General features: G+C 39.2%; 1 non-coding gene across 1 annotated transcript; it reads left to right on the forward strand.

Moving 5' to 3' along the window:
• The first annotated feature begins 14,626 nt into the window (after positions 1 to 14,626).
• Positions 14,627 to 14,733, forward strand: LOC128286318 (small nucleolar RNA R71). The gene has a single exon (XR_008276861.1). It is a non-coding gene; the product is annotated as a small nucleolar RNA R71 (small nucleolar RNA).
• Positions 14,734 to 15,438: the final 705 nt, after the last annotated feature.

Consider the following 15,438-nt stretch of genomic DNA (forward strand, 5'->3'; position numbering starts at 1 on the left):
TGGTAACTTGCACAAATGCCTTCGGGTCTTAGCCCGGATATAACAACTCACATGAATGCCTTCGGGTCTTAGCCCAGATATAATTACTAGCACAATTGCCTTCGGGACTTAGCCCGGATATCATTCCAATGTTCATTTACACATATATCAATAATCACGACACATCCATAATTCATTTTCGTTACTAAGGCTCAAACACAAAAATATTTATCAAACCTTTACAATTTTGGCTCAATAGCCACACACACAAGGAGCATGATTTCAATATAATTCAAGTAGGGTCATTACTCGAAGACTTACCTTGGATGTTTTCGAGCGATTTCGACGGCTACTCGACTACTTTTTCCTTCCCTTTATCGGATTTAGCTCCCCTTTGCTCTTGAGCTTAATTTGAAAAATAAATTGATTTAATCATTTGAGCATCGAAAGAGGAATTCAAGGTACTTAGTCAATATATATACTCATTAGGCATCAAAGTCGCATATGTACGAAATCATGAATCGAACTCAACACATTAGTTAATATTCTTCTTAGCCGAATTTTCTAAGCCAAGAATAGGCATCAATATGCTTGCCTCTAACCGAATGCATGCACACCAATTTCCCTTCATGTGGCTAAATATGCATGTCCATGTTGAGGCCAATTATACACTTAATACCACACAAAAACAGCATACATTTTACTAACTAACACATTACATATCGTAGCTCAATACACATCTCTCATTTACTTCATAACCGAAACATCATCACAAGCAAATATACACTTGAAATAGTATATATGTCATACCAATACATCATGTGCAAACATATATTCATGTAGGTGCAAGGGCCGATTCTCAAGTGGCTTATATCCAAATGTACACACATATCCAAAGCTTAAATCTTACTTACCATGCAACATGCATGAATCATACTTATGGATATACCATGGCCGAATACACCACAACACCATACCGTTTCAATTTGGTCATGGTTAAACAAAGAACTTAGTATCTCATTCAAAAGTGCTAAAAGAAAATCTAAGAGTCCTCAACCCCCCCATCACATGTATCATTATCAAGCTTGATATTTAGCATGCAATGGCATTAACACCACATCCACCTTGGCCGAATGTCATTCCCATGACATAGCAAGGATTTGAACCATGGGCTAACAAGAACATCAAGCTAGCAACTAAAAACATGCATGAATCTCATGGCACAACCTCAAACATACCTTAATCTTGATGCAAGTATAGCCAAACCTCTTCCTAATCCTCTTCCAAACCAAGCATGAAGCAAAATTCCTTCCTTCCTCTAGTATTTTCGGTCAAGAGAGAAAAAATGGATAAACAAATTTTTTTTTCTTTTCTTTTCTTTAATACACGGCAATGGGGAGGGGGGGTTCACTCACACACATATTTTTTTTTCTTTCTTTTTTACCCATACTTATTGGTTTATTGTTTCTCCCTAATGCACCAACAAAACATGTTTCATGACATGTTTAGCCCATACTACCTTGTCATGGCCGGCCACCTCCTATAAAAAGAGGGATATTTGACATGCAAGGCCATTGTTTTGCATGCATGCTTTAATTAGTCATCACACATTTCCCCATCATACTTTCAAAGTTTTCTACTAGGTCCTTTCTAGTAAAATTCACATTTATAACTCTAAATTAAAACATCAAAAATGTCACACATGAGTTAACACATATTATAGGCAATAAAATAAATATTAAATTATTTTTATGCCTCGGTTTTGTGGTCCCGAAACCACATTCCGACTAGGGTCAATTTTGGGCTGTCACAACTCTCCCCCACTTAAGAAATTTTCGTCCCCGAAAATCTTACCGGTAAATAGGTTCGGGTAACGCTCTTTCATAGAGTTCTCGGGTTCCCAAGTAGCTTCTTCCATCCCGTGTTTGAGCCATAACACTTTTACTAACGGAACCCTTTTGTTTCGTATCTCCTTCACTTCACGAGCTAGGATACGAATCGATTCTTCTTCATAACTCATATCGGCTTGAATTTCAACCTCTGATGGACTAATTACGTGCGACGGATCAGATCTATAGCGTCGAAGCATCGAAACATGAAAGACGTCGTGAATCTTTTCAAGTTCAGGGGGCAAAATCAAACGATACGCAACTGGACCGACTCGTTCGGATATCTCATATGGCCCGATGAACCTCGGACTCAATTTACCCTTTCGCCCAAATCTGAGTATCTTTTTCCAAGGCAAAACTTTAAGAAACACTTTATCTCCCACCTGATACTCAGTGTCCTTTCGTTTCAAATCGGCGTACGACTTCTGACGATCGGAGGCTATCTTCAGATTTTCACGGATTACTTTTACTTTCTGCTCAAAGATCTTTAATCAAATCCACTCGAAAATTTTGCTTTCACCGAGCTCGGTCCAAAACAATGGTGTACGGCATTTATGCCCGCACAAGGCCTCGTAAGGCGCCATCTTAATACTTGATTGAAAACTATTGTTGTGCGAATTCAATCAAAGGTAAATATCGTCCCATAAACCACCGAACTCGAGGATGCAACATCTCAACATATCCTCAAGTATCCGAATTATCCGCCGGATTGACCATCGGTTTGGGGGTGAAAGGCGGTCTGAAATGCAACTTGGTACCCAAAGCCTCTTGCAATTTCTTCCAAAATCGCGAGGTGAATCTCGATCTCTATCCGACACAATAGAAATCGGTACCCGTGTAATCTCACAACCGAGAAACGATAATTCAGCTAGTTTATCCAATGAAAATCCGATGACGACGGGATAAAGTGAGGTGACTTAGTCGATCTATCAACAACAACCCAAATCGCATCCTTCTTGCTCGCTGACAATGGCAGTCTGGACACAAAGTCCATTGTGACTCGATCCCATTTCCACTCGGGTATCGTGATCGGCTGAAGTAATCTTGAGGGCACTTGATGTTCCGCTTTCACTTGTTGACATATTAAACATCTCGAAACAAAGTCGGAGATGTCTCGTTTCATACCATGCCACCAAAACCGACGTTTCAAATCGTTGTACATCTTCGTACTCCCCGGGTGGATTGCCATTCGGCTACAATGGGCTTCGTTCAGAATTATCGAAATAAGTTCCGAATTCTTTGGAACACACATACAACTTCTAAACCTCAAACAATCGTCATCATCAATTTGAAACTACGATTCCTTGTTCAGAACACACTCAGCCCATTTTGTAACCAACTCATCGTTAACCTTCTGAGCTTCACGAATTTGATGAGTCAATAATGGTTTGGCCTTTAATTCGGCTATTAACACATTGTCGGGTAGAATAGACAAGTGTACATTCATAGCTCGTAAAGCAAACAGTGATTTTCGGCTTAAGGCGTCCGCAACCACATTAGCCTTTCCCGGGTGATAATCAATGACAAGCTCATAATCTTTTAACAACTCGAGCCAACGTCTTTGTCGCAGATTTAAGTCTCTTTGAGTCATCAAATGTTTGAGACTTTTTTGATCCGAATACACATGGCACTTCTCACCAAATAAGTAATGTCGCCATATCTTTAAGGCGAATACGATGGCAGCCAATTCGAGATCATGGGTCGGATAATTTTTCTCATGTGGCTTTAATTGTCTCGATGCATAGGCCACAACTCGACCCTCTTGCATCAATACGTAACCTAACCCAAGTAGGGAAGCGTCACTATAGATGACAAACTCTTTGCCGATTCGGTACGTACTAGTATTGGAGCTTCCGTCAAATGAGTTTTCAATTGGTCGAAACTTTTCGACACTTTTCCGTCCATTCAAACTTGACATATTTCAAGCGGTTTCGTCATGGGTGTGGCTATCATCGAGAATCCTTTTACAAACCGCTTCGGTAGTAAAGCAAGTCTCAAAAGGTCCGAACCTCAAGAATATTTCTTGGAGGCTTCCGATTAAGTATGGTGAAATTTTGCTCGGGTCGACTCGAATACCCGAGGCGATACCACATGACCCAAGAAGCTAACCTCTTAACCGTAACTCACACTTGCTAAACTTAGCGATAACCGCTTATCCCGTAAAATTTGCAACACTAATCTCGGTGTTCCGCATGTTCGGTCTCATCTCTTGAATAGGCCAAGATGTCGTCAATGAACACAACTACGAACCGATCCAAATACGGCTCAAGATCCGATTCATCAAATCCATAAATACCGTAGGGCATTAGTGAGCCCAAACGGCATCACTAAGAACTCGTAGTGACCATATCTCGCTCAAGGCGTTTTGGGTATATCCGAATCTCGGATTCAAGAATCGATAATAGCCCGATCTCAAATCTATTTTTGAGAACACTGAGGATCCCTTCAGTTGATTGAACAAATCATCGATATGTGGTAACGGATATTTGTTCTTTATTGTCACTTTATTGTCGACGATAGTCGATGCACAACCTCATGGTTCCGTCCTTCTTTTCACAAACAACACCGGTGCACCCCAAGGTGAAAAACTCGGCGAAAGCAAAACCTCTATCCACCAACTCTTGCAACCGAGCTTTCAACTCCTTTAATTCCGTTGGTGCCATACGACACGGAGCTATCGAAATCGGTGTGGTCCGTGTACAAGCTCAATACCAAACTCTATCTCCGAACAGTGGCAAACCCAGTAATTCTTGGAAAAACATCCGGTATTCACAAACCACCGCACATGATTCGGTTTTATTTCTAACTCCTTATCATCAAGTACATACGCAAGGTATGCTTCGCACCCTTTCTTACATATTTTGGGCCAACATTGATGATATTACGGTGGCAACCCTTTAAGTCCGTAGACTCAACTCGGATCATCTCGTTATTTGCGCACTTCAAATCAATAGTCTTGCTTTTGCAATTCACAACCGCATCATGCACGGTCAACCAATCCAACCCAAGAATAACATCAAATTCATCGAACGGCAAAAGCATCAAGTCCGCCGGAAAACAGAACCTCAATTACTAGGGGACATTTCTTACACACTTTGTCGACCAAAGACGAACGACCCAAGGATTTGACACCGAATTACGAACTCAAGAGACTCAATAGGTAAAGTCTTCTTGGATGCTAAGGTTTCGCATATATAAGAGTGAGTAGAACCAGGTCAATTAAAGCAATCACATTAGTATCAAAGAGAGTGAAAGTACCGTAATAACATCCGGCGAGGAAGCATCCTCGCGCGCAGATGGCATAAGCCCTAGCAGAGCGCGAGCCTCGGATCTGGTCGTAACATCTCTAGATCCTCTCGACCACCACTAGCATTGCCCGTATTTCCGGATGGTCTACCTCGGCGGTGGTAGCACCCGGTTTCCTACTCGATTTGTATTCTTCTCAGCAACCTCGGGCAATCTTTAATAAAGTGGTCGATCGATCCGCACTTGTAACAGAGCGGTCACGGAACCTCTGACTTCCGAATGCCATTTGCCACAATGTCGACACTCGCTCGTCTCGACGCTCATTCCCAACACCGGCGTAATCAAGTACCTCGAGTACCCATAGGGGTCGATCACGATCTCGCCTAAAAGGTCAGAAGTGCCTCTAGACCGCCCACCTCATCTCTAAATTTCTTCGATGCATGTTGAAGAGACTTTCCGAGGATCTTTACGAAACTCTCCAGTTCCCACATCAACTTTTTGTTTTTCTTTTCTAAGCTCTTCGACTTTACAAGCTCGCTCGACAAGAACTACGAACTCTCGTATTTCAAGAATGCCAACGAACATTTTTATGTCTTCATTCAGCCCATCCTCAAGCGTTTACACATTACGACCTCGGACGAAACACATTCCCGAGCGTATCTACTAAGTCTAACAAATTTTTACTCGTAATCAGTAACTGACATAGAACCTTGCTTAAGCTCAAGAAATTCCTTCCGCTTTTGATCAACAAATCTCGATCGATATACTTTTTTCAAACTCGGTTTGGAAAACTCCCAAGTTACTTGCTCTCGGGGCACAACAAGTCGAGTGCTCCACCAATAATAGGTAGAATCACGTAGCAATGAGATAGCACACTTTAGGCATTCATCGGGTGTACAAGATAGCTCATCGAGTACCCAGATAGTGTTGTCCAACCAAAATTCAGCTTGCTCGGCATTGTCGCTATCCGTAGCTTTAAATTCAGAGTCCCATATTTTGGATTCTATCAACTGGGGCTTATTCGACCTTATTTGGTCGCCATCGGAGGCATTGTAGGTGCAATGTGTTTGTTGGGAATGGAGGTTGTGGAACAACAGATTAGTTCGAATGTATTGGTTGAACCAATCATTCATCACGCTATAAAAGGCTTGCCTAGCCTCATCATTTGGATTGCTAGCAACAGGTTGAGAGTCCGTTATTGTCCCTTTCAAGGAGCAGCGCCACACTCTCCACATCATCCGCTATCGCTTCGGTTGGGATCGGGATCCATTACTATAAATAAACACAAATTCAAACGCGTAAATCACCACACTATCAAATAATCACGAAAATGGCATGTATAGCTAGACCCAAATGCATTACGGTAGTCCTAGAATCGACTAAACCGTAGCTCTGATACCAATAAAATTGTAACACCCCGTACCCGAGTCCGTTACCGGAGTCGAACACAAGGTGCACACAGACTTAACTATTTTCACAGTCCATTTAGAAATTTTCAGACAAGCAGGTTACTGCATCACTGTCGTCTTAAAAATCATATCTTGAGTTTCAAAGCTCGAAAATTAGTTTTGTAATTTTTCCCTGAAACTAGACTCATATGTCCATCTACAAATTTTTTTCTAGAATTTTTGGTCGAGTCAATTAGTACAGTTTATTAGTTAAATTCTCCCCTGTTGCAGGGATCGACTACATTGCCTTCGTACGTTACGAATTGGATATCTCCCTGTACAGGGCTTCAATACTGATGCCGTTTGTTTCTATAGAAACTAGACTCAGAGAGGAATCTATACATGTATGGAATGACTCCTAATTATCTCTGGTTAATTTACAAATAATTTCCAAAGTCGGAACAGGGGATCCAGAAACCGTTCTGGCCCTGTTTCACGAGAACTTTAATATCTCTTAACATATAACTCATATGTCCGTTTTGTTTCTTCCATATGAAAGTATATTCATCAAGGTTCATTTACATAATTTATTCACTATTTAATACCATTCCTACTATTTTTAGTGATTTTTCATATCCACGTCACTGCTGCTGTCAGCATCTGCCTTTAAGGTAGGCTTTACCTATTTCATGATTTCCATGATTCAATTGGCCCTTTTTGCATACATAGCACAAAGTGTGATCATGATTAACCATTCCAATGGCTAATCGTTCAAAACAATTCCATACCTCATAATGATCAACATACAAACGGTTATAGTACTATGCTAAAAATGTATATAAGCCATTTTCGCATGGCTATCCAAGTTTACACAAAACCGAAAGGTACATGACCTACAACAAAAGGGTAGTCCTATACATGCCATTTCAAAGTTCAACCAAAATTGTACCAAAATGGGGGCTTTGATAGTGTGGATGACTTCGACTTCGTTGATCCCGAATCCGATAGCTAACGAGCGAAACCTATAAAACAGAGAGCCAAAGCAACGGGGTAAGCATTTTAATGCTTAGTAAGGCTCAAGCAATGAAATCAGCTTTGACTAAAGTATTACATTCACATAGCTAAATGAATCACTTTATTAATACACATTCTCATAATCATACTTACTTCACATTACTGACCCTTATGTTCATACACAAAAGAACAACTTAGCCAAAGGCCGGTAGCTCGTTTATCAACTGAGCGCATACTTACTTGTAAGGACTCAACTAATTCAAGCATATACAAACATACCTCATTGCTGGAATTTTCACAAGTGTATAAGCTGAAATTTTTACAGTAAGATTTCTCACCTCCGAATCACGTACCTTCGGGATTTAACCGGATATAGCGACTCGCTCGATTGTCTTCGGGACATGGCCCGGTTATAGTGATTAGCACAATTGCCTTCGGGTCTTAACCCGGATTTGGTAACTTGCACAAATGCCTTCGGGTCTTAGCCCGGATATAACAACTCGCATGAATGCCTTTGGGTCTTAGCCCGGATATAATTACTAGCACAATTGCCTTCGGGACTTAGCCCGGATATCATTCCAATGTTCATTTACACATATATCAATAATCACGACACATCCATAATTCATTTTCGTTACTAAGGCTCAAACACAAAAATATTTATCAAACCTTTACAATTTTGGCTCAATAGCCACACACACAAGGAGCATGATTTCAATATAATTCAAGTAGGGTCATTACTCGAAGACTTACCTTGGATGTTGTCGAGCGATTTCGACGGCTACTCGACTACTTTTTCCTTCCCTTTATCGGATTTAGCTCCCCTTTGCTCTTGAGCTTAATTTGACAAATAAATTGATTTAATCATTTGAGCATCGAAAGAGGAATTCAAGGTACTTAGTCAATATATATACTCATTAGGCATCAAAGTCACATATGTACGAAATCATGAATCGAACTCAACACATTAGTTAATATTCTTCTTAGCCGAATTTTCTAAGCCAAGAATAGGCATCAATATGCTTGCCTCTAACCGAATGCATGCACACCAATTTCCCTTCATGTGGCCGAATATGCATGTCCATGTTGAGGCCAATTATACACTTAATACCACACAAAAACAGCATACATTTTACTAACTAACACATTACATATCGTAGCTCAATACACATCTCTCATTTACTTCATAACCGAAACATCATCACAAGTAAATATACACTTGAAATAGTATATATGTCATACCAATACATCATGTGCAAACATATATTCATGTAGGTGCAAGGGCCGATTCTCAAGTGGCTTATATCCAAATGTACACACATATCCAAAGCTTAAATCTTACTTACCATGCAACATGCATGAATCATACTTATGGATATACCATGGCTGAATACACCACAACACCATACCGTTTCAATTTGGTCATGGTTAAACAAAGAACTTAGTATCTCATTCAAAAGTGCTAAAAGAAAATCTAAGAGTCCTTAACCCCCCATCACATGTATCATTATCAAGCTTGATATTTAGCATGCAATGGCATTAACACCACATCCACCTTGGCCGAATGTCATTCCCATGACATAGCAAGGATTTGAACCATGGGCTAACAAGAACATCAAGCTAGCAACTAAAAACATGCATGAATCTCATGGCACAACCTCAAACATACCATAATCTTGATGCAAGTATAGCCAAACCTCTTCCTAATCCTCTTCCAAACCAAGCATGAAGCAAAATTCCTTCCTTCCTCTAGTATTTTCGGTCAAGAGAGAAAAAATGGATGAACAATTTTTTTTTTCTTTTCTTTTCTTCAATACACGGCAATGGGGAGGGGGGGTTCACTCACACACATATTTTTTTTTCTTTCTTTTTTACCCATACTTATTTGTTTATTGTTTCTCCCTAATGCACCAACAAAAATGTTTCATGACATGTTTAGCCCATACTACCTTGTCATGGCCGGCCACCTCCTATAAAAAGAGGGATATTTGACATGCAAGGCCATTGTTTTGCATACATGCTTTAATTAGTCATCACACATTTCCCCATCATACTTTCAAAGTTTTCTACTAGGTCCTTTCTAGTGAAATTCACATTTATAAGTCTAAATTAAAACATCAAAAATGTCACACATGAGTTAACACATATTATAGGCAATAAAATAAATATTAAATTATTTTTATGCCTCAGTTTTGTGGTCCCGAAACCATATTCCGAATAGGGTCAATTTTGGGCTGTCACAGGTTTAGTTCATACTTATTAAAGAAAACACCTCAACAGCATAAAGATAACAAAACATAAGAAAACCCAAACTCCTGAAGGAACTTGAAGGGAGATCTTCAGTCTTGATAATGAATCCAGGTTTTGAGATGGATCAATCGGCTTTCCTTAAGTAAGTCCTTGCTTCCTACTCCATGTCTCTCCTCCTAAGTGCCTCCTTAGGTGTTTAAATAGCCTTTAGAATGCCTAAAAGCACTCAAACTTGGCCTTTTCCGAACAGGACTATACTTGGGCTCGGCAGGGACACGCCCGTGTAAGATTACTCCAGCCCGTGGTCAAGGCTGTTGAATAGGCATAGCCGTGTAGTCTACCCGTGTAAGTCGTGCTTCGATCCTACCAAATGGACACGGCCATTTGACACACCCGTGTGAGGAAGTCCTGGCCGTGTTGATTTCCCACGTGGGTCTATTTTCGCTATTTTTGGCCCGTTTCTCGCCCTTTTTACTCTTTTATGCTCACCTAAGTCTAAAACATGAAATTAAAGGATTAGGAGCATCGAATTCATGAAATCTAAGGAGAAACCATCCATAAATGTGCTAAGAATGGGACAAAAATATGTATAAATTACGATTTATCAAATACCCCCACACTTAAGCGTTTGTTTGTCCTCAAGCAAAATCTTCAACTCACAATGAAAATAAATTCTTCTTAATTTATAATCCCTATCAATAATATCTCAAAATAATTCATAAGTATTCATACATTGAAAATTCAACTAAAAGTACATCAAAGTTTCAAACATTCCAAGTTGAGCATTTTATCACGAGAACATAGGTGTCTCCCCTTATCTAAGCGATTACCTTTGATCAAAATATCACAGATTTTAACATCCTCACTAAAGATTCACTCAAATCACTCTAGGTGTTTAAGTATGTCAATTAAAGCACTCATTAGTCAACATGAAAAGTTATTACCATAGGCTTGCTTGAAAATCAAATCTTCACCAGTATATATTGAGCTGATACATCAATCAAAAAGGTCTTTAGAGGGTTGTAACGTGGCTTTGGTTAGGGGGTGTGGTCACAAACTGAAGGAAAATGTTAGAATTGATATTGAATTGAAAATTTACGTAGCTAGAAAAATAACTAGTCATCAGTTGAATACAAGTGAGCTTCTTCTCAGAATATGGAATTAACACTCAAGCTCAAAAACGACGAATTACTACTATTATGTATTGAAGTAATTTTTTTTTAAGAACAAGTCAAATAACATAGAACTTAATTATCACAATGAAGAATAAAACATAGCTAGGCAATTATTTCAAATTAAATATCGGCAAAAATAGGGGTCAAATTAGGGGATTTCAACAATAATGGGTTATTGGTTAATAATATTAAGGGTAAATCAATTAGTGGCTTGTTAGGCTCAAAGGGGTTCACTAAGGGTTAATTATGAAGGTAGGCTTTTGTGGAGTGAGTGGGTTAAACCTAAGTGCCTTTATCATCTTGACATATCAAATCAAATGGTGTGGTCTTGGCATGCATAATCAAGTAAGTTCTAGAATAACAAATCAATACTGACGCACTCATAATAAAAGTTAGCATGAAAAAAATAAAATATGCTCTAAAGGTTCAAGATCTCACAAAAAATTATGGCTTTTTGATGTTTAAACTTGTGAATTTCAACTCAAGATAATACCTAAACTTTGGGAAGCAACCTAAAAGTTTTTTAATTCTTCAAAAATCAACTTATCATGCTTGATTCCCTAATTTGTTAAAGTTTAAACAATCAATGCATAAATGCCTATGTTTTAATTCAAGACATATCAATAAAAATCATAAATTAATTAAAATTCATTGTAATAGTGATATGAGTAGTTCACGTGAGAATAAGACAAAATTCAGGGATTTCTAATGATGATATAAGAGAGCCCCCCACACTTAAGATGTACATTTCCCTCAATGTACAAAGATAGATATAGTGAAAAGTATAGATAAATAATCATAAGATAGGGAGAGGGGTGAAACTTCCTGAATGATGAATGAACTCCTTGAATTGGAGTTGTGGAGAATAATCGGCTAAGGCAACGATGAGAGTGGAGGAGGATACTCCGGTGGTGGTAGAGGTTCATTAGTCTATAAGTCCTGGGCCAAAAGAATATTATATCTGGTGGTGGTTATGGTTGTGTCGAGCAGGACATGGCAGTTTTGAAGAACCTTTGTTAGTGGAGTTTTTAGTTCCTATGCGATGATGAGCTTTGAAGCTCTTTATAACTGTGATAGAATCAGGAACTCTTTAGGAAATAATTACTCGTAATGAAATAGCCAAACATAAAAATTGTAAAAACTCAAGATAAAATAGTATTAAAAGGAAATAAAAAGTAATTTCAAAATATAAAGATAAAAATAAAATAAATAATAGGTGTTTATAGAGAAATTGGAGCACACGGCCGTAGGGCATGTCTGTGTACCCTCATTTCAACTCATGCATTTCGTAGTTTTTGAAATTGGGCGCATTGGTGTACACGGCCATGTTGCACGACCGTGTCAATCTTCGTTCACTTCTCCCATGGTCGTGTATGCAGGCGCACGCCCGTGTTATTTTGACAAGCTTGACCACGGTTGGTGGGCACGGTCGTGTCGTACGCCCATGTTAATTTGGCAGGATTGCCCATCGCCGTGTCGCACGGTCGTGGAAACTTATCGGATCCCGTGTTAGGAGAATGTTTTTGATTTGTTTTCACACGGCCGTATCACATGGCCATGTTGCCTCCCGTGGTACGTGCACGGCCAACGGTACGCCCGTGTGGATGGGAAAACCCTATGTTTCAAGACTTAGTTAGTAGGTTAGATATGAAAAACTAGAATTTAAATAAATCATTACTATTAGTGCTCGGGTTGCCTATCGAGAAACGCTTATTTATAGTCTAAGCTTGATTTACCTCTCTGGTGTGATCATGGTGGCTCGAGGAGGTTACACTCCTCATCCCTGCTATCAACTTTATCAATATAAGGTTTAAGACGAGTACTGTTTACCTTAAAAGTTTCGAATTTGGGGTGAATTACCTTGACTATACCATATAGGAAAATACTGAGTACCGTGAGAGGAATTTCTTCATTAGGTTCAGAAGTGGTAATGCGAGGATCTACTGCATCTAGTAGTACTTTGTCTCCAAACTTAAGTTAATTTGGTGATGTATTGAGCTCGTCCTGGCTTGGTTTCGATTTATCAGGTGTTCTCGATTTCTGTATCCGCCATTCATCTAGTTTCTCAATTTGTAGCCTTCGTTCTTTATAGATAGGTCCTTTGTTGTTGCTTGAACATGGCTTGTGCGGTTCTTCAAACTTATTTCCTACAAAGTTGATTTGGTGATGTATTGAGCTCGTCCTGGCTTAGTTTCGGTTTATCAGGTGTTCTCAATTTCTGTATCTGCCATTCATCTAGTTTCTCGATTTGTAGCCTTCGTTCTTTATAGATTGGTCCTTTGTTGTTGCTTGAGCATGGCTTGTGTAGGTTGCACCACATGGTCAGTTTTAGTAGAATGATTTATACAACCACCTTCAATTTTCAATGTGTTACTTGAATTACGAGCTTGAATACCCATCTTAAATAATCCCCTAGGGAATCTGATTGTTTTATCGGCTAATTGAGTACCCATCCTAGTTTGTTTGGGTTTCCCAAGACCTAGTTGCTTAAACATTTTGTAAAGTATAACATTGATACTAACCCTTAAATGAGCCAAAGCATTATTAACATCTAGGCTACCAATTAAACAGGGAATTGTAAAACTCTCTAGATCTTTTAATTTTTTGGCCAGCTTATTCTGTAGTATGGCTGAGCAAACTACATTTAGTTCCACATGCGTCGCCTCATCCAACTTCCGCTTATTTGTTAAAAGCTCCTTTAAGAATTTGACTTCGTTTGGCATCTGTGAAAGAGCTTCAATAAACAGTAAGTTAATATGTAAATTCTTTAATAATTTAAGGAATTTACCGAATTGTTCTTCTGTGCGGTCTTTCCTTGTCGTGTTTGGGTATGGCACACGAGGTTTATATTCTTTACTTACCGATTTTTGGTCATTGTGGTCCACCTCACCCTTACCTTTACTTACCACTATTTCTTGCCTTGGTTCTGGTTCAGGTGCAACTAACCCTTCCTCATCTTGAATGGTAACTGCATTGATTTACTCCCTTGGGTTAGATTCAGTGTTACTCGACAGGCTACCTTATGGTCGTTCAAATATCAATTTAGCAAGCTGATCTATCTGAGTTTTGAGCCCTTGGATCGACGCTTGTTGATTTTTAAGTGTTGTCTCGAGATTATGAAAACGAGTTTCTGACACCGAGATGAATTTTGTTAGCATCTCCTCAAGGTTCGGCTTTTTCTCTTGTTGGTAGGGTGGTTGTTGGAAGCCTGGAGGTCGTGGTGGTTGCTGGTTGCCTTGGCCTCCCCATAAGAAATTTGGGTGGTTCCTCCAACCTGCATTGTAAGTATTACAATAAGGATTATTTTGAGATCTTTAACTGCTCGTTCTCCATGTTGTGGCCATAGGGTGGGTATTCTGAATTGCTTGATCCAGCTCCACTTGCTTCGCACTGTATTACTGGGTAAACCTGTGAAGAACCAAGAAAACCATCAATTTTTTTATTCAAAAGTTCTACCTGATATGAGAGCATGGAGACTGAATCGATGTTAAAAACGCCTGCTGCTTTCGTTGGCTTTGTCCTCATGACTTGCCACTGATAATTATTCAGTGACATCTCTTCTATAAATTCATAAGCATCCTCAAGTGTCTTATTATTGATAGTTCAGTCAGCGACTACATCGATCATCTGTCAAGTCGAAGGATTCAGGCCATTGTAGAACGTTTGAACCTGTAGCCAGAGTGGTAACCCATGGTGAGGGCACCTTTTCAACAGATCCTTATATCTCTTCCATGCATCGTAGAGTGTTTCTAGATCCATCTGCACAAAAGAGGAGATATCATTACGTAATTTGGCTGTTCTAGCTAGCGAAAAATATTTTAATAAAAACTTTTCGGTCATTTGTTCCCAAGTAGTGATTGACCCTCGTGGTAACAAATTCAACCATTGTTTAGCCTTATTCATCAACGAAAAAGGGAACAACCGAAGGCAAATGGCGTCATCAAAACGCCATTAATTTTAAATGTATCACAGAGTTCCAAAAAGTTTGCCAAGTGAGCGTTGGGATCTTCATCCTGCAAACCATAAAACTGAACAAATTGATGTATCATTTGAATTGTGTTAGGTTTCGGTTCAAAAGTATTTGCAGCAACAACAGGCCTAACTATGCTCGATTCAGTTCCTGCTAAAGAAGGTGTAGCATAATCATACATAATATGTGGAGCAGGATTCTGATTAGCAGCAATCGCAGGAGGTAGCGGATTTTCTTGGTTTTCAGCCATCTCCTCGGTTGTGGTTGAAGTATCGTCCTTTTGCTCTTCTTTTTGTGTATCTTAAGCTTCGTCTTATTTCTTTTGAATTTTTGCAAACTGTGCAGTCGATCTCACCGTCAAAAAGTAGTGGTCCTGACGGGTTTCTTCTGGTCATAAACTAGAAAAAATAACTGTTAGAAGAAAATAAATGAAGAATTAGAAAATAAAATAAAAATTTAAATTGCAAATAAAGTAGAATGGCTAAAGTAATAAAAATTGAGTGTGCCAAAAAGTTAGTACGTGATAT

The sequence above is a fragment of the Gossypium arboreum genome, chromosome 12 (assembly GCF_025698485.1).
Source record: "Gossypium arboreum isolate Shixiya-1 chromosome 12, ASM2569848v2, whole genome shotgun sequence".
NCBI classification, from domain to species: domain Eukaryota; kingdom Viridiplantae; phylum Streptophyta; class Magnoliopsida; order Malvales; family Malvaceae; genus Gossypium; species Gossypium arboreum.